This window comes from Ursus arctos, unplaced genomic scaffold (genome assembly GCF_023065955.2).
Source record: "Ursus arctos isolate Adak ecotype North America unplaced genomic scaffold, UrsArc2.0 scaffold_36, whole genome shotgun sequence".
Classification (NCBI taxonomy): Eukaryota; Metazoa; Chordata; class Mammalia; order Carnivora; family Ursidae; genus Ursus; species Ursus arctos.
The window spans coordinates 12,662,237-12,682,326 of NW_026623050.1; the positions used below are offsets into that span (position 1 = coordinate 12,662,237).

The 20,090-nt window shown below is 38.0% G+C and overlaps 1 pseudogene; it reads left to right on the forward strand.

Annotated features, from left to right (window-relative positions):
- The first annotated feature begins 18,380 nt into the window (after positions 1-18,380).
- Positions 18,381-19,636, forward strand: LOC113269733 (E3 ubiquitin-protein ligase ARIH2-like; annotated as a pseudogene).
- The last annotated feature ends 454 nt before the right edge of the window (positions 19,637-20,090 follow it).

The window sequence follows — 20,090 nt, forward strand, 5'->3', positions numbered from 1 at the left end:
CAAAACTCAAGTTAAAATCACTTTCTTATCTCTCTCTTTAATAGAATGCCTTTAGGCATTTGCTCATAATTCCAGGGAATATTTCAGGTTGACATTCTAGCATCACAAATCAGCTCTCTGAATGATCAGATTTCTGATGGCTTTCTCTTCCACAATCAGAATCAATTAAATTAAGTTAACATTTAAAGTGTCACAGATATATTACACCTGCTCTTCCATGCCTATTGTGACTGCCTTTTTTAATAATCAGACATGTTTTTTTCTACCTCATTGCTTCTCATTATTTGTTTGTTCAACTTTGGTAATTTTTCTCCTTTGCTTTAAATGATCACTGATTAAGCATCTTTAAATGAGGATTAAATACTTTATCTACTAAATTGTCTTTCCTTGGTTTTAAAATTTTTAGTCAATGCAACAGAATTATTGAACCAAATTTTGAAAAAAACAAAACAATATTTTTATAGGCCCACTTCCGTAATTACAACATGTCACCTAGATCCTGAATCCTCATGAACTGCCTCTGCCTGAACTGTGATGATGATGATGAAGACGATGATGATGACCGATGATAACAACTAGGGCTTATCATGTGCCAGATGCTGTTCTAAGTGCTTTATATATATTAACTCATTTAATCCTCACAGCCATCCTTTGAAAGTAGATATATTGCTATCCCCATTTTACAGATGAGGAAGCTGAAGCCCAAGAGGTGTAGAAAGTTAGCAAAAGCCATGACAATATTAAAGCCTGGGATAGCTTCAGACTTCTTGTCTAAGCCATGCCGCGTTAATCCAGCTGTGGAGTTTTTCTGAGGTTCTCCTGAAGAATTTGTCCACAAAAATTATTAGGGAACAATGTAGACTTCTCTGACAGTTTTTACAGGGAGACAAAGAAGGGCTTACACTATGCACCAATAGCAAACAATCTAAAAATACAGTTTGGATATTTATGTTCTCTGAAATCCCTTCCTGGCACTCCCTCCCCTACAGGCATTTTTCTCTGTGTTTGTCTCACCCCAATGCAGCTCTCCCTTCTGTCAATAATCTGCAACTTCTGAGTTTCCCTACAAACTCTGGTTCTCTCTTTAATTGTACAGAACATTCAGGTCTTCTCAGTCTTTGTTCCCCCACTAGCCTACAAAAAAACATCCACGTGCTTAGCTACAACCTGCCTTCCCCAGAATAAATTCCATATTCTCAGAAAATAATAACAGTATATAGTGAGGAGAATTGTGTTTCTATTAGAATTTGTTTCTATATAGTTATATAGCTTTTGTAATTACCATTTTAATGGCTCATTAAGTTATCTCCCGCTGATGTTCTACAATTAACAAACCATTCTTTTATTGTTGAATATTTTGGTAGTTTTCAGTAGGTTTTGTTTTGTTGTTGTTTGTTTCTCTTTTGTTTTATATAACACTGCAATAAACATTTTTATTCATTTGGACTTTACTTCTGTTGAGCTATTTCTTTAGGATAAATTCCCAGAAGAAAGATTACTGGGTCAAAGGGTATGAGTATCTTTATGTTGCATTATCTTCCAAGTAAGTTGTATCAGTTACAGAGCTTTCACTTGGGCGTAAGTTAAAAGTCATACCAAAAGATTGTGAACATTATTACTGTAACATTCCTACTATGCTAAGGCATGAAAATATTTTCCTCACGTATTTGCTTTCTATTTGTATTCTTTCTAGTATAAGTGCTTTGTCTACACACTTGGATCCTTGCTTATATGGTCAATATTTTTGTTATTTGTTTTCTTTTTGGGTTTGAACACCATTTACACACAAAGACCACCAACGTTTTGTCTGTTGTACTTGATACAAGCATTTTAACTTTGTTTTACTGTTTTTCACTTTAGTGAAGTTTTGCATTCCAAGTATACTTCAAGTACACTTTGAGTTGGCCAGTCTTTTCCTAGATGATTGTTCTTTTTGCTTCAAAGCTAAGAAATCCATCTCTTCTGGAGATCAGATAACAATTTTATTTTCTCCTTTAAAATAACAGTTCTATGTTCATCTCTTTCATTGATTTGAATATAATTTGGAGTCTGATGTTGATATTTGGTGTTGAAATAGGTTTTTGTTTTTCTAAATTCTCAAAATCACTGTTTTGTCAAGGGCAATTTTTTTTTTTTTTTTCATGACAGGAGAAACTTAAAGGGTTTGGTGATGGGAAGTGTGTAAACACTCTGGTTTCTGGGAGTTAGGTAGCCAAGAGTGGTAAAAAGAAGAGCACAAAAGGGTCTGCTAGAAATATGGAAGGCAAAGTATCTACTTTATGGTCTGACCTTTGGTAGTCCTTGTGCTGCAACTTTCAATTAGGCATGAGAGCTTGAGTTACTACCTGTGGTAAAGGAACTAGACTGATGGGTTAAACTGCTTCAGGTAGTTTAGAAAAGTAGCCTAAGGATACTTTACTCCAGTATGAAGATTTTAGATCAAAATTTGTAAGGAAAGGCAACTATTTAAACCTAGGTAATTGAGCATAATTGTAGGTTTAAAGAAGGAGAACCTGAGTTTTTTCTTTTATCAACTGCAGACATAAAAACAAACCAAAAGAAAAACAGTTAAAATTAGAATAAAATAAATCTTTGTTATAAATAAAAGATCCTCATAGTGAGTTTTCTGCTACCTTTCCCTAATGACGTCTTTGAAAGCAAGTGTGGTCAAGTCTTATTCCCCAACATCCGCTAGGTCACAGAGTGTTAAGTCTCATGAGGGCTGTGGTTCCCTCCTAGACCCAAGAGTAAGCCAGCTCCTATACTCCCTGTGCAGAACTAGAGAGTTAAAGGGTCACAACAACCAGAAGATGATAATGGTCACAGGGCAAGTAGCTCTGGATTTTCCTCTTTTCTTGCCCTACCCCCTTTTTTCCTTGTTAGCTTCATAAGAGTATCATGCTTGGTTTTATCCAAAGTCAGAATTTCTCTGCACGGTAAAAAATACAGTTAAGTAACTGAAGAAAGCTAAGCTCTGAGAATTCAGATATTTTATACAGCTGTAATCCTTTAACTGCCTTTATATCTACAAATTCACAGCATATAAACACAGAGGTAAGGCATAAATATATTTCTTTAAAAGCTTGACTCCTAGTAAACAGGGATCCTTCTCCTATCAAAGAATTCTTTTCAAATCATTAGGTCTACAGCCAGAAAGTTCAATTAACAAGTATAGCTTTCTAGTACCTAAAGTAGTCTCTTCGGCTGGGGTGTGGGAAAGGGAAAAAAAGGGGAGGGATAGGATAGACATCAGAAATCTACTTCCTGGGCGCCTGGGTGGCTCAGTCAGTTAAGCATCTGACTCTTGGTTTCAGCTCAGGTGGTGATCTCCTGGTCTTGGGATCAAGTCCTGCCTGGGGCTCCATGCTGAGCAGGAGTCTGCCTCAGATTCTCTATTCCTCTGCCCGCCCCCGCTCATGTTCTCTTCCTCTCTTTCTCGCTCTCTCTTAAATAAATAAATAAATAAATAAATAAATAAATAAATAAATAAAATCAATCTTTAAAAAAAAAATCTACTTCCCAAGTGTCCTCTGTACCATCACGGATGTCAGAAGAGAAGTTGTCCTTCCGTTTTCATCAACGCTAATCTCCTTGACCCTGTGATCCCATCCGCTCCTGAGTTTTCTCTATCGATCAACCTGACTTGCTTATATCATCTCATACTTCTTCTTTTTGCATTAAACAGATGTTATGGGGTGGGGGAAGCAAAAAGTGATGATAATAAATAAAGAGAGAGACTAAGATTTATTGAGTACATGTTTTGGACTAAGCAATTTATGTACATTTACTTCTTTCAATATCTTTCAAAATTACAAACCATCTCATCAGTACCATGAAATACCAATTTCTAATTCATTTTGCAAATCAAAAACCCAAGACGCCAGGAGTTCAAGTACCTTGGGCAAGATTACACTGCTAATATGCTGCACTGTTAGCATTTAAAGTCAGATCTATTTCACCCCAGAGCCTGCACTCTGTACCACTTAGTCTTGCCAAGCTGCAAACCTCCCCTGTCATAAAACAAAACCAAAAATCTTTGACCCTGATACCCCTTCCAGCTTCTGTCTGCTTAACCCAAATGTCATCTGACAAGTCTGGATTACCCACTAGGCAGCACAGGTCCCTGTCTCTTCGCCACATCTCTAGCTCTCTGACTATAGTTCTATTAGGGCCATCATTGTACAAGCCTGTCTTCTCTTCTGGGTTCTAGCAATACAAAGTTTTTAAGATGATGAGTTCAGGTGCTAGACTCTTTGAATACCATATGCAGTCTTGGGCTGACTAGCTGAATGAGCCTGAGAATGTTACTTTTCCTCTTTTGCATTTCATCCATTGTAAAAAGATGAAAAGTAAAAATATTTATCTCATAAACTGAAATAATCTTAACTCATATAGTAAGAGCTCAATAAACACTGGTTTACTCTTTTCAGCTGATAAACTACAGGGCAGTGACTGTGAGATATTTGTGCATCTATTGTAACTAACATGGTGTCTGACTCATAAGAATTTAATAAAATTTTGTTATATTTGTTTAATAAAATTTTGAATATATTAATATAGTTAAAAGGAATCTATATTCATTGCTTTTAACTTATTTTCTTTAAACCCTTATAATCTGGCTTTTACTACCCCCAATGCATTAAAATTATTATTTTCAAGGTCATTAGTAACATCTTAACTGGAAAATCCAATAGTTCTCTCTCCTTAATTTATTAAATATTGGACAGTGGTGCCAATGCCCTACTTCCTAAAACTCCTCCTGCTCCTTACCAACAAGCCAAGTGAGTATCTGTATAGCTATATTTCTATCTTTCACTGCCAAATCTGTTGACTTAACCTATATATCCTCCATGACCAAATCTGTTGATCTTACCTCCTATAAAATCTCTGTAGTCTACTTTCCTCTACTCACATGCACTGCCGTGCATCTAATCCTAGTTTTTATAACCTCATACCAAGACTACAGAAATGACTCCTAATTAGTAATCTTACAGCCACTCTTTCCCCAATCTCATCCTTGTACTATACTTAGGCTAGAGTTCTCTTTTCACACGACAAATGGGATTATACCACTCAGACATGAAACCCACCAACACCTTCACTTTGCCCTTAGAATGAGGAACAACATGCCTAATGTGGCTGGCCTGGCCAAATACAATCTGACCCTTCTCTTACCACTCCCGCTTAATAGCCATCAGGCTTCCTTTTGCTTCTTGAGCTCCAACCACACCAGCTTTCTTTAGGTTCATTTATAATTCTATTTTCCCCAATGGTCCCAGGGTAAGTGGAGTCACTCTGCACATTTTGGACCCCCTCTTTCCTTAGCCTTGTTAATTCCTATTTTATCTTCCTGTATTTTCCTATTTACCTTCTTTTAGTTTCCCAGGATATTCTTCCCTGGGCTCCCTGACTAGGCAGGTCATTTGCCTCCTTTAAACACTCTTAGAGAATGCCATTCCTTTCCTTCAGAGAAATTACCACAGCTCTAACTTTCTATGTATTTTTCAGATTATTTGATTAATGTCTGTCTCCTGTACTAGCCTATAAATCCCAGAGCACCTGGGTGGCTCAGTTGGTTAAGCCTCTGATTCTTAGTTTTGGCTTAGGTCATGATCTCAAGGTTGTGAGATCGAGCCCTGCGTCACGCTCCACACTCAGTGTGAAGTCTGCTTGTCCCTCTACCTCTGCTCCTCCCGCGTTCTCTCTCTTTCTCATAAATAAATAAAATCTTAAAAAAAAAAAAACCCAAACCCTATAAGTTCCATGAGAGTAGTGGCATTTCTAATTTATTTCACTTTTGTACACCTAGCATTCATACCAGTGCTTAGCACATTGAATGAGCTCAAAATCTTTTGTTAAATAACTGAATCACCAATCAATGACGACAATTTGATGTTTCCACCTTTGAGAATTCCTTCTGTCATTTTGCTATCTTTCTTTTCTTCATCACACTCCAAATACAGACATTCTCTGGGTTGTTTACTCAGTCATTATCTTTTATCTTTTCATAATTTCTCCCTTAGTGATATCATCCTTTCCCATAGTTAGAACCACAACACCTGTGTGATTCAAAAGATAAACAGATTAGAATCAGTAATATGTAAATGAAAGGACTGAGTGCAACAAAACAAGGAATCCAAGTACAACCTAATAGCAATGAGGAGGACCTTATAACTTAGGCATCCCTTTAATTCATCTAGGAATTCAATCTACAGCTAGGAATTCAATTCCTACATGTAGGAATTCATCTACATCTCTCCAGGTGAGGGAGGTACCAGTCCCCATGTGTGGCTTCAAGAGGGGAGGCAGATGGATATCAGACCATGCACAGCAATACCAGGGCATGAAGAAGCAGAACTCACAAAGAGCAACTCTCTCCAGGGGTCAGTCCCAAAGCCTCCCCACTCAGGATGATGTATTTGATGGTCATCACAAAAACAGGCTGCTACCTGTTTTGCAGCTTTGTTTCAGTAAGCTCATTCTTTCTAATTTCCAGGCTGTGGAATTATCCATCTAAATTTTCTTCACATAAATGCTGCTTGATGAATAAAAGTACAGTGCAGATTATGTCCCTTAATGGTACCACTAATCTTCTGTAATAATGGTGGGTGATGATTACTGTTTATGTTATTCAAGGTAAAAATGGATTTGTATGTGTGTGTGTGATTTTGATTTGGAAGGGGGAAAAAAAGAAATAGGACAGCTGAGTCAGAATGCTAGATTGAATGGATTAGCACTGATTATTTCTGATTATTTCAGTCCTCTACATGAAGTAAATGCATTAGAAAACCATGTGTTTTTCATATTTTAATATTTGATTTCTGAATCGCTGCAAGTGATAAGTAAAAGTACAGCATCTGTTTATGAAGTGGAGACAATTCCAAAAGTACAGGGATTACTGGCATAAAAGCAGAGTGTTAAGTTCCATTGTGTCTCTTCCAGGCCTCTACCTCCCACATAGCAGAAACAGAATTATCATCTTCAGACATTTCCAGCCATTATCTCTGTTTGCAAAACTTAACCGTGCCCACCTAATTCCCTGCCCACTTCTGTTTCTGTTAACTCGGCTGCCAGTTATAAAATCATGTGGATAGGTGAAGTATAAACAATGGATTAATGGTTTGTAGACCAAGAACCACTGCTGTTCTTTTCTCTTCTTTTCTGTTCATAACCTAACAACCCCTGGGAAGTAGGAGCTGGAAGGATTTCTTATCTGAAGGTTCTACCCTGAACCTTCTAAAACACTGCTAAATATTCCTATCATAGCTACCCAAGTGTGGCTCATGCCAACAGCCATTTTAAAGTGGAATTTGCTTTCTCTTTAGTAAAAAATGAGGGAGAAAGTCCATGCAGAGTAGATGCAATATTTTTTTAATTTTTATATATTCATTTATTTAGTGTCTCAGTCAGATGAGCTCAGTTAAAATCTTTGTTCATCTGTCTTTTACAAGCCTTGATTTCAAAACACTTTTTTCCTAACATTTAGGGTTCTTGGTCACTTCTATTTGCCAACCTACCCAAACTGGGTTTTCTTTCTGTTCCTGTAACTACTGGTTTTAAATTATGACTATTTCCCTTTAAGTCATTTAAAAAGAGCATCTCACCTAGGAGATTCTATATGCTTCCTGTTAAGGCAGATTTCAGTCCTCTGATGTGGCTCCAAGAATATATGAATATAAGTCCATATCTGACAAAAGTAGCAAGTAAAGAAAGAAGAAGAACAGCTTCTAAAAGGTACTTCCTCTCAAGAATTGGTCTCAAAGTCCTCCTATGTAGGTGGTGTTGATGATAATGTAGGAGCATGTGTCGGTGGTAGTCAGAAGCACAGGCTTTGCTGGACTCTATTCCCTGACACATCCTGATTGAGCAGCTGGCCTATTTTGGGCACATGGCTTGCCTACCTATAGCCTAATATGATAGCACCTCTTGAGTTATCTTTTTGGGGGGATATTGTTTTTTAAATATACCAGGCTCTTCGGTCTCTGGTATGTAGGCCACTACTGCCCTTTCATTGCATGTTGCAGAATTGAGCCTGATGAATTCACATACTCATTTCCATAAAGCTGATGGCTGATGGCTGACTCACCTACTTGTGGGTGTAGACTATGCCAAAGAGATTATTTTAAATCATGAAAATCCACCAGAAGGGGGTGAAAATGTCAAAAGCCTATCATAGTCATATTTCTTTCTTTTTTCTCTATTCTTTATCTCACTCTCCACCAAATTCAGCATGAAGGAAATACTGAAAATCCAGATACTTAGGTGGGATTCTAACTCCACGGGTCCCATTTCTACACATTTCTGATTTGAGGCTTCTTAGAAGTACTGAGATGCATGAGATCATTATCTTGCTGAGCGGAACTATAAAGTAAACCTCTTTGGTTCAGTTGTGTGCCATAAAGTCGGTATATGTTGGGGTTAGCCAGGAAGCTATATATTATACAAATCCAGCTAATTACCAGGTGCCAAATTACCTCTGCAGTGCTATGGTTGTAATTACACTAAAACCAAAACCTCAGCTGGCATGAGGCTTTTATAGCTCATCTAGGCCAATGGATGGTTTGCGCATATGTATGTGCTTGTGCACGCACTTGTGAGTACGTGTATGTATATGTGTGTGCGTGAGAAAGAGAGGGAAAGAGAGAGAGAGAAAGGAGAAGAGGGAGAAGGAAAGAGAGTAACAGAGAGCATTAGTGAGAACAGAAGGACTTTGAAAGGCAAAGTAAGTGTATTTATAAAATTGGAGACATAAATGGGATTGAATCAGTGTTTCCATCTCTTTACCAGTGGTGCGTGGCTATAGAAATGTATTTTCCTAAGGTTCTCAATTTTCCTTGATTCACATGACTTACACAGACCTTAAAATGGATAATGATGGATCATAATTAGAGACAGAAGGAGAGTCAGACAGGGAAGCAGCTGGAGATGAGAAGTGATGGAAGGGTACCAATCCTCAAAGTGCTGAGGCATTTTAATCACCTCAGACTTGGCCTCAAGTGCTAGCACCTTCAGAGACTAATAACTGTGATCCTTAGCAAAAGAAAATTGGGTTTGTGACATCTTGAATAGGGAAAAAATGACACTTCTTGTTTTTAGGTACAAATGAGACACTTAGGCAGCCCAGAGCAAGATAGCCCTGTAGGAATTTCCTCAGGGGGTAGGTAATAGATCAGCTACTTTAACACTGACTAGGTCCTAAAAGTAGTCTCCTTTTCCCACATAAGGAGATCATGAAGAAAGCCGTGCCTGAATACACTATTTGGGAGAAGTGAAATTGTAATTTCCTAGCTAAAAATAATTTAATAAGATTTCCTTATAACTCTTTTAAATTTCAAATGTTAAAAGGAAGGAATCAGAAGATAACTACTGTTGATTCAGTGACACATGCTATCTAAAACATTCACTTTCAACCTATGACAAAAGCCATTGATTCTACCTGCTTTTGTTCTCCTCCTTATGTGAAAGAGAAAATCCAGTCAGAGAACAACAACCTTCTGAGTTTTCTATCCATTTTCTTTCTCTGTCCCTGATCCCCATGCTGAGTAATTGCCTCACTAGAAGATGTCTCACTTCGGCATTTGAGACAAGTGTACATGTGAATGTTGTAAATTTACAAGATTCTTCCAAGAAACATAATAGTGATACGAAAGGCATACTTAATCTCAACTTAATGTCTCAACTTGCTCTGTAACTTAGAACCTGGTGTGGTAACTTCAGTTGATCAAACAATTTTGTGAATGAAATGAATGTGCATGTTATACTTTCAATGGCCCCAAATATGTGTGTGTGTGTGTGTGTGTGTGTGTGTGTGTGTGTGTGTGTGTAATATGAAGGGAATGACTTAAAATACACAATAATTGGGTATATGGCCATAACTGAAAGTCCTTCATGCTGGGAATGCACAGAATTAGGTGTCTAGGAGTTAGTAAATCAGAAGATAGAGGTTACAGGCAAATTTTGGCCTGGTACGATTTCCCTGTTTCCACCATCTAACAACTGTCAACATCAATATAGGAAAGCTTTCTGGGAGTGACTCTCTTAAGAGGAATGCTGTTCCCCCCCACCCCATCCCTTTAACTGCTAGTATGGGTTCTTTTGCTAACCAATCACACCTTCACTTCTCGGCAGAAAATTGTCCTAGGATGATTATTGGTCTGCTTCACCCAGAGGCAGCCTGTAACCAATGACGGAGTGCTATGAGTATGTGAGTAGGTGGGAGGTGGTGCCAAGTAAACCTCCACCACCTTGTTCCCACAAGGCAGGCAAACTCTACAATGCAAACATTTATGTGGTATCAGGCTGAAGCTAGATGTCACCTGAGATCATATCTTGATGTAGCTTCTCTCCTGCCCTGTCCTAATTTCCTCACTTTATTTGAGGCTTCTCCTAAGAGCACCCTCTAAATAAATCATTAACATAAGATTCATGTCCTAAGCTTTGCTTTTAAGGGAGCCAGACCTAACACAAATAGTTATAAATGATGTTCAGAATGTCCCTAAATGCCATTTTGTGTTCTAAATGCAGACTTTTTGTTCATCAATCATTGAATGAACATTTTAAGAACCTTATGATGATGTTTACTGCCAGCCAGCAGTTAAACTTGGATATTAATACTACTGTTTTTGGTAGAGCAGGGTTTTTGTCATTATTTGAATATTTTATGGCTTTTCACCCATATAATTTTATGAGAATTAACAGAAAATTGAAAAATTAAAGTGCTCATAATAAAGACAAAGGATGTGGTCTAAAACAACAACAACAAAAAACAATAAAATTAAAGCAAAGATAAAAATCATTACAGCTCTACCGAAATGTTGAGTGTTTTAGCCTCATTCAGACTAAGTAAACACGAAGTAGCAGAATATGATCAGTTGTGAAGGAAACAGACAAAATTAAAGAACACGTACAGAAGGTTTGGAAATACAGCATTGGGAATTTTGTCTAAAGGAAGAGGGATTACAGTAAGTCTTCTTTCTTTAAAACTTTTTTTTAACTTTTGTGCTTATTCAGAGTATGTTATATATGAATGTAGGCAACCACACAGGAGTAGGAAATTAAATTTTTTAGAATGGAAAAGTAAGAAACCCAGTGGAAAGGGAAGAGGAATGAAGAGCCTGGCAGGCCTAAATGTACACCCAGATCTCCCTTCAAGTACCTGCTACTGAGATATTGGCAGGTAGCCCCCCCCTCCTGCATCTTTGTCTCTACTGCAGAAATTGCACTGAGGACATGCTTCTGCTGGGCTACTCCCTGTCAGAGACTGAGTACAGCCGATGCACCAGAGTTGGGACATTTCTGCCCAATGCAGGACTCCTTAAACACACAACCTTTGTTCTAGGCACTGCAGTCCTTGGCACGTGGGTGGCTCAGGTGGTTAAGCGCCTGCCTTTGGCTCAGGCATGATCCCAGGGTCCTGGGAGTGAGCCCCACATTGGGCTCCCTGCTCCACAGGGAGCCTGCTTCCCCCTCTCCCTCTACCTGCTACTCCCCCTGCTTGTGTGCGCTCTCTTTCTCTCTCTCTGTCAAATAAATAAATAAAATCTTTAAAAAAAAAAAAAGGGAAAGCATTGCAGTCTGAAGCTTCTCTTACCCAATACTTTTTCCTTTTCTCTCTCCTTTCACAGATGTCAGACCTGATCATACACTGAAGTCTGTCCCAGCCTCCCCATACCCCTTCTTTCTTTATCCTTTACAGATGTTTCTTCCAATAACTCTCTTTCTTGATAAATTCTTCTCTGAAAACCCAAAATTGACACAAAGAGGTATAATGTAAGAGATAAAAATATGCATTATTCATTCACTGAATCTTCTCAAAGAAATACTTCCAAAGTAATTTTGCAAAGTATAGATAGTGGACTTATAGTTTTTTGCCATCAACCTATAAGGTTAACAATTTAAGCAAATAGGACCATCTGAAGAATCAGGTTCTTAGTTGGATATCTGGTTGTACATCTTCACAACTAGTTTAATACATCACAAAATCCAACCTTCAAGAACAGAAAAAATCCAGAGCACTGACAAAACTGAATGCTTCTGAGGATATGAACCAACAGAAACTCTCATTCACTGCTGACAGGAATGAAATGGTACAGCCACTCTGGGAGACAGTTTGGCATCTCCTTACAAAACTAAACATACTCTTACCAAATAGTCCAGCAATCCTGTTCATTGGTATTTACCCGAAAGAGCTGAAAACGCACGTCCACAAAAGCCTGCACATGAATTATAGCAGCTTTATTCTTAATTGCCCAATCTTTGAAGCAGCCAAGATGTCCTACAGTAGATGAGTGGATAAATAGACTGTGGTTTACCTAGACAAAGGAAAATAATTCAGCACTAAAAGAAATGAGCTATCAAACCAGGAAAAGACATGTAGGAAACTTACATGCATGTTACTAAGTGAAAGAAGCACAAACATAAAGATTATATACGGTATCACTCCAACTATATGACATTTTGGAAAGGCAAAACTATGGAGACAGTAGAGAGATCGGTGGTTGCCAGGGGTTAGGAGGGAGAAAAAGGTGAATAGGTGGAGCACAGAGGCTTTCAGGGCAGTGAAACCGCTTTGCATGACATGATAATGGCAAATGAAATGATAAATTTGTCCAAACAAACAGAATATACAACACGAAGAGTGAACCTTAAAGTGAACTTTGGACTTTGGGTGATTCTGATGGGTCCACAAGGTTCCACCAATTCTAACAAATGTACCACTCTGATGGGGCTATTGATAATGACGGGGGTTATGCATAGGTGTGGGCACAGTGCATAGAGGAACTACCTGTACCTTCTGCTCAATCTTCCTGTAAACTAAAACTTCTCTAAAAAAGTTCTATTAAAAGTGAGAAGAAAAGAAGAAGTCAGCCTTCATACCACAAAAGAAAATGTTACCAGTGTTAAAATTGTGTCATCATATGTCATCAATTTTTAAATCCAAATTTTGCCACATATTGTAAAATACATATTATATATTTGGGGACAGAATATGGGTAGCTGAGGGGCATCTGGGTGGCTCAGTTAGTTAAGCTTCGTCTTACGTGCAGGTCATGATCCCAGGGTTCTGGGGTTGAGCCCCACGTCAGGCTCCCTGCTCAACAGGGTAGTCGGCTTCTCCCTCTCCCTCTGCCTCTGCTCATGTGTGCTTTCTCTCACTTTCTCTCTCAAATAAATAAGGTCTTTTTAAAAAAAGAATAGGGGTAGCTGATACATAACTTTTCTTCCATAGGAATGTTGCTGAAAGTAAGTAAAAGAAATTTTGAAAAGCTGCATAATTTGTAGGGATTAGTAGGCTATCTCTGCAGCACTGGTTATAAAAGCAAATCCCTATACCTTGCCATTCAGAGCTAGGCCAACAGCTTCTTAAAAGAAACGTACATGCTTTTAGACAGACAAGAATTTCTTTAATAAGAAGAAACAACATCAGGAAGTGACTTTGGACTATAGGTGAGACAGGACTTCATTTACCTGGACAAAGGCTGCACATACTTATATTTACGGAATACTTTTCAATATTAACTAATTGCATCCCCCTAGTCACACTCTGAGGAACATACCATTATCTCCTTATCATATAAATGAGGAATCAGATACTTAGAGGTATAATATAACCTGCCCAAAGTCCACAGTTGTTGTCAGAGCTGACATTTGCACTCAGAATATCCATTCTAGAGCCCATTCTTTTAAAAATAATATATTGTAAAGGCAAAGTTAGAAGGGCAAAAACACATGCCCCAGTACACAGAAGGTCAGGAAGCAATCAGCATATTCACTAACCTAAGTTCTCATTTGTAATAGGAGGAAAATATCAATAGATATTGTTTTATAATCTAGTCTCCCATCTTGCCCAAAGATCATGAGCTCCATTAAACAAGAAATCTAGTTGAGCTTTATCTCTAGTACCTGGACAGAGCTTGGAACATAAATACTCAATACACGTATATCTGATAAATAAAGGAACTTGATAAAAAAGAAATACCAGCATAAAATTCTGAAATTTTATCCTTTCCCTCTCTGCTTGTACTTTTGCTTGTAACATCTGCCTTATTTTGTCAGTAGTATGTGTTGTCTCAGGAACGATTTTGACTATAAGCATGAATGTCAAAAGAAGAAGCCAATGTTCATCTTACGACTTCCAAATGAGACCCTTGAGATCCAAAACTGAAATGAGAGCCTTGAGAGAAAAGTATTTTTTGAGGCTCAAAAATGAAGCCCTAGCATAACTGATTTTCCTGTAACACTGAGAGGCAATAAAAGCTTGTTCAAGGTTGAGTTGTGGGGAAAATCTTCAGAAATAGAATAAGACAGAAAAAGAAGAAAGAATAAAAAAATGAACTTAAGATATATAGAGGGTCGACTGAGAAGTTTCCATATATGTGTAATTAGAATCCCAGCCTGAGAGAAGGAAAGAAGGAAAGAAAGAAAGAAAGAAAGAAAGAAAGAAAGAAAGAAAGAAAGAAAGCGAAAGGGAGGGAAGGGAAGGGAAGGGAAGAAAAGAGGGAGGAAGCGAAGAAAGGCAGACAGACAGACAGACATAAGGCAGCAAGGCAATATTCAAAGAGATGACTGTTGAGACATTTCCAATACATACTTTCAAAAAGCCCCCCACAATCCCATGCATGATAAATTAAAACAAACAAACAAATCCTCACTTAGATATATAATAAAGAAATTGAAGAACATGAAACACAGATGGGAATCTTCTATAAGCAGCCAATGTGAAAATATCAGTTATCTCTAGAGGAAAACTATCAAACTGACAGCTGAGATCCCCACAGCAACATTGGAAGCCAGAAAAAAAAAATGATATCCTCAATATGTTAAGAGAAAATAACTGTCAAGTTAGAATTCTAAATTTACCAAACTAATTTTCAACGAAGCCCAATGTTGCATTTTCTCTATCAACAGACATACAGAATATCCTTCAAGTAAAGTAAAAGTTACACCATAAATAAGGTATGGAAGGACAAGAAAATGGCAAACATGTAGGTTAATTTAAATACATCAGAACGGTACAAAAAAAAACCCAACAATTTGGGGTCCTTAATGTCAATCTGGAGATTCAAAATCATGTTTTTAGTTCATCTGGTCTCATCATAGGTATATTAGTGTCTTATTGTGGATGTTACAAATTGCCATGACTTAGTGGCTTAAAACAATACAAATTTATCATATTGTAATTCTGTTGGTCTCAGTAAATCAGAGTGTGGGAAAGGCAGTGTTTCCACTGGAAGCTCTAGGACAGCTTTAGGAAACAATTCATTTCCTTGATTTTTCTAGCTAAAAGTCTCGCTCTAGGTCTAGAGGTTGCTTATCTTCCTTGGCTTGTAGCCGCATTCCTTCAATCTTCAAAACCAGCAAAGTTGGGGTGAATCTTTCTCATGCCATCTTTCTGGTTCTCCCTCTTCTGCCTCCCTCTTCCACTTATAAGGACGCTTGTGATTGCTTTGGGCCTAGATGGGTAATCCGGAAAAATCTTCCCATCTCAGTCAGTTGATTAGCAACCTTAATTCCAAATGCAACCTGAATTTCTCTTTGTCATGTAACATATCATGTTTTTTGAGCCTCAAAAAATATCTTTCTCTCAAGGCTCTCATTTCAGTTTTGGCTCTCATTTCATAGGTTCTAGGCATTAGGACATGAACATCTTTAAGATGCTATTATTCTTCCACTACAATATACTTCTAATTCATTTTACCAGTTTTTAATATACAGTGATCTATGTCCAGCCAGGTAGAATTTTTGAATTAAGGTAAACTTTGCTTATAAGCTAATTTTTTAATCATAAAAATACTAGTAACAAAGTAGCCAATAAATAGAAAAGCAGACAAAGAGGTATGGAGACTATTTCATAGTTTCTTCTGAAGGCAAAAATATTTTTACTCTATAGCCAGCAATTCTACTCTTAGGCATTTCCCCAAGATAAATGAGAAGATATGTTCACAGAAAGGCTTGTATGTGAATATTCATAGTGGCTTTATTTACAATAGCCAAAAGCTGGCAATAACCCAAATATTCACAAGCAGCAATACAGGTAAACAAATCATGTTATATTCAGAAAAAAAGACTAAATTACTGATATACTCAACAATATGGGTGAATCACAATATCATTCTATCGAATGAAAGAAGCCATATAAATAAATACAAAGGAATAGATACTATATGATTCATTTACATGAAATTTGAGGACAGGTCTAATAATACATGATAGAAGTCAGAAGGTTCTGGCCCTAGGTGGAGGTCAGAAAGTGACTGGAAAGGGCAAAAGGGAATTTTTTAGAGTGTGTGCAGGGTGGTTACTCAGGCATATACAATTGTCAAAATTTACTGAACTTAAGAACTGTGCAATTCAAATAATCTATCCAAGCTCCCTGGTAATCATCTAGATAGCATCTGAATAACTTCAAACTCTGTCTTGCACAGAAAGTTTTAGCTCCTTTGCTATTAAATTTACTGTCAGACATTCTTCCCCTTGTTAAAATTACTTCTAGGGAATCAGTAAGAAGCTCCATTTATATTTGGATCTAAACAAAGTAGCCAAACACATATATTGCCCCAATTTAAACATTTTCCCATGTGCATAACTATTTTCAGGGAAATGTCCTTGCCTTTCTCTCGTGGGCTGATGCTTTCTGTATTTCTCTTGCAAATTTATAATCCACAAAGACCATACTCATTGCCATGGGAGAGGAGTGCATTATTGCAGGCTCATTACCTTTAAAAAGGTGTGTATCTATTTCCCATTAATTAGAATGAAATAAGATCAAATAATAGCCCAATTCATGATAATTTCTGTTCTTGTAATTGACATCATCAAATAAATGAATTCAAGAACAATGAATATTTCCAATTAGAATTTCTTCAACCTTATTTACATTCAATTTTCCCTTATAAAAATTTAAATTCAATCAATTTTTATTTACTGAAAGTATATCTGTAAGAAGCTCACACTAATTAGATCTGAAGTACAAAATTCAATTATATAAGGTAGGTCAGGTTAAACTCATTTGTCAAACTTCAAATTATAAGTAACTTTCAGATAGTTTCTTATTATATACTTAAACTTTCTGTGTCAAAATCTTTTGTATAAGTAACTTTTAAAAAACTAAATGCTTTGAACTTCACATTTTCTTATCCTTATCAATCTATGGAACATTATTTCACTTATTTTGTCCAAAACTAAGGGTGATATGCCAGGTTTTTTGTTCTGAAGTAGAGCTGCAACACAATCTTACATTGGTTTCAAGTGTGTAACAGTAAATTCGACAACTCTATATATACATTATTCCATGCTCATCACAAATGTAGCTACCATCTGTCACTATTACAATACCAGTGATGTTATTCCCTATGCTGTACCTTTCATCCTGGTGACTTATTGTGATATGTCAGTTTTAATTATCCTTCCGCTAATTTCAAAAATAGTACTTTCCTAAAAAAAAAATCCCAAATAAATCCTAATTTTTCAAACTTTAACTTGTTTTTCTCTTTCATTTCATGTTTCTGAACGTTTAGTAACATCTGGAGCCATATATTTAGTTTTTAATTTTGAAATTAAATTAGAAAAAACTATGGATCTCAATTTACCAATGAATCAGTAAAGAAATATATACTTTTTTTCAATTCAAATCTATCCTCATAAGCATGCACAAAATTAAACCAATTAAAGAGTGAGCATATGCACACATTGACTAAATAGATGTTTTCTTGTTATGGTTCCGTAACAAAAGTAAAAAAAAAAAAAGGTATCTTAAAAAGACATACATTTATATATGTCTATGCTATCTTACCGCATAAAACATACTTTGTACAGAGAACTTCGGAGCTGTGGAGACCGTTCTGTGGGAGGAAGGAGCCTGGGAGTCAGCCCACTAGTATGCCTGTGTCAGATCCCTCAGGCCCAGCCAGCCTGTTCAGGCTCAGTGGCCATGGGCCATGGGTCCCAATGGAAATTATATGACATAGAATATTTGGGGGATATCTTCCCGAAAGATCTTCAAGAATTACAGAAGACAAAAACAAAACAAAACAAAACAAAACAAAACAAAACAACAATGCATTTGAGAAAGTGGTAAGGTTTGGGGAGAGAGGAAAAAACCCTGCTTTCCTGATCTGCAGCTTGGCTGCATGCTAAGATATCTGTGGACATGAATAGCCAGGAGAAATGAAGAGGACTATGACTGATATTGTGAGGAAGAAGAGGATGAGGACCCAGCGCGACACAGAGGACTATTAAGTGGGAGTAGCCTACAACGTGGAGCAGCAGGGGGCTGAAGCCCTTGATCCTGATGAGTACCAGTTTACTGCTTGACCTATAAAGAGTTCAAAGGTGCCCTCCATGAGCACATAACCAGCCTAGCCTCTGTCCTAACGCCAGTGATGCTCACTGCCATTAGCATATCCTCCCTATGGCACTGGTATCTCATTTAGTTGCTAAGCTTATATTAGTTAATTTCTACTGGCAAATCGCAGAGATACTGAACAGATACAAGTCCGATTCTTCTCAGCTGCTCATTGAGACTCAAGTTCAGCCCCATCCCCCAAAACGTGTCCTACAGCCCTCCCTTCCTCAGCACTGCACAGTGTGTATGCAATTTGTGTAGAAGGAAAACCTACTTTCTCTGGCCTATCAAAACCAGTTTTGTTGTAGCTTCTGGGAACAGCACCGTTCAGTACTTGGATGGCATGGGTGTGGGAGTCTCTTGCACAGCTCAGGACTGTCCATTCCAAACACCAGACAACTTCGTTTCTCCATTGCTGCCTGATGAAGAACTGAGAGACAAATACAGGGTCTACCTCTTCAGGGACTATGTGGAGAGTCATTACCAGCTCCAGCTGTGCCCTGGTGCAGGTTGCTCCCTCGTTATTTGGGTACAGGAGGCCAGAGCTTGCTAAGTACAGTCCAATCAATGCAATGAGGTCTTCTGTTTCAAGTGTTGTCAGATGTATCATGCCCCCACAGACTATTCCACAATCTGGAAATGGCTCATGAAATGTGCTCATAACTCTGAAAGAGCCAACTACATAGATGCTCACACCAAAGACTGTTGCAAATGCAACATCTGCATTGAGAAGAACAAAGGCTGCAGTCACATGCGATGCTCCAACCGTAACCATGACTTCTACTGGATATGTCTAGGAGATTAGAAGACCCATGGCAGCAAGTACTATGAGTGCAGTTGGTACAAGTAGAACTCTGACATTGTCGACCACAGCCAGCAAGCCCAGGCCAGGAAGGTCATCAAGAAGTACTTGTTCTACTTTGAGAGGTGGGAAAACCATAAGAGCTTGCAGCTGGAGGCGCAGATATACCAGCAGACTCATGAGGAGACTCAGGAGAGGGGCATGAATAATCTGGGGATCTGGAATGACTGGCAGTACCTACGGAATGCTGCCACGCTCTTGCCCAAGTGCTGATACACCCTGCAGTACATGTGCCCGTATAGTTACTACATGAAGTCTGGATCCAGGAAGAAGCTGTTGGAATACCAGCAGGCTCAGCTGGAGGCTGAGATCGAAACGTGTCATGGAAAGTGGAGTGTGCAGACAGCTATGACAATGGGGCCTTAGAGAACCAGATGCACATAGCAGAGCAGTGGAGGAAAAGGCTGCTGAAGGATTTCCACGACACCTAGGTTGGAACACGGACATGCTGGAGTGAGGAAGATGTGGCTGCGAGGTACCCTGGGTGACCTTTCACGACCCCAGGCAACAGCCGGTGTCCTGCTCTGGGAGACACTGGCCACACACCACTTAGTCGCTTTGTTTTCTTCTCATCTTTCTCTTATTGTTTCTACCAGGGTAGAGGCCACGTTGAATTAGACTCTTTTTAGGACTTTTAATTCTCACTGGATGGTTGTTGGAAGGGAAAGTTTTTTTCTGAATGACTATTAATAGTATTAGGTCATTACAACTTTGTAATTTTCAAATTTGTATAATTATACCAAAAAAAAGGCAAACCACAGAATTACATTAAACCCTTTAAAAATAAATTGGCATTGGAGTGTTTAAAAAATAATTTGCACAGACTTTAATGATATTTGTTGAACTGAGCTGAATTCACATTGCTATTAACACACACATATATTT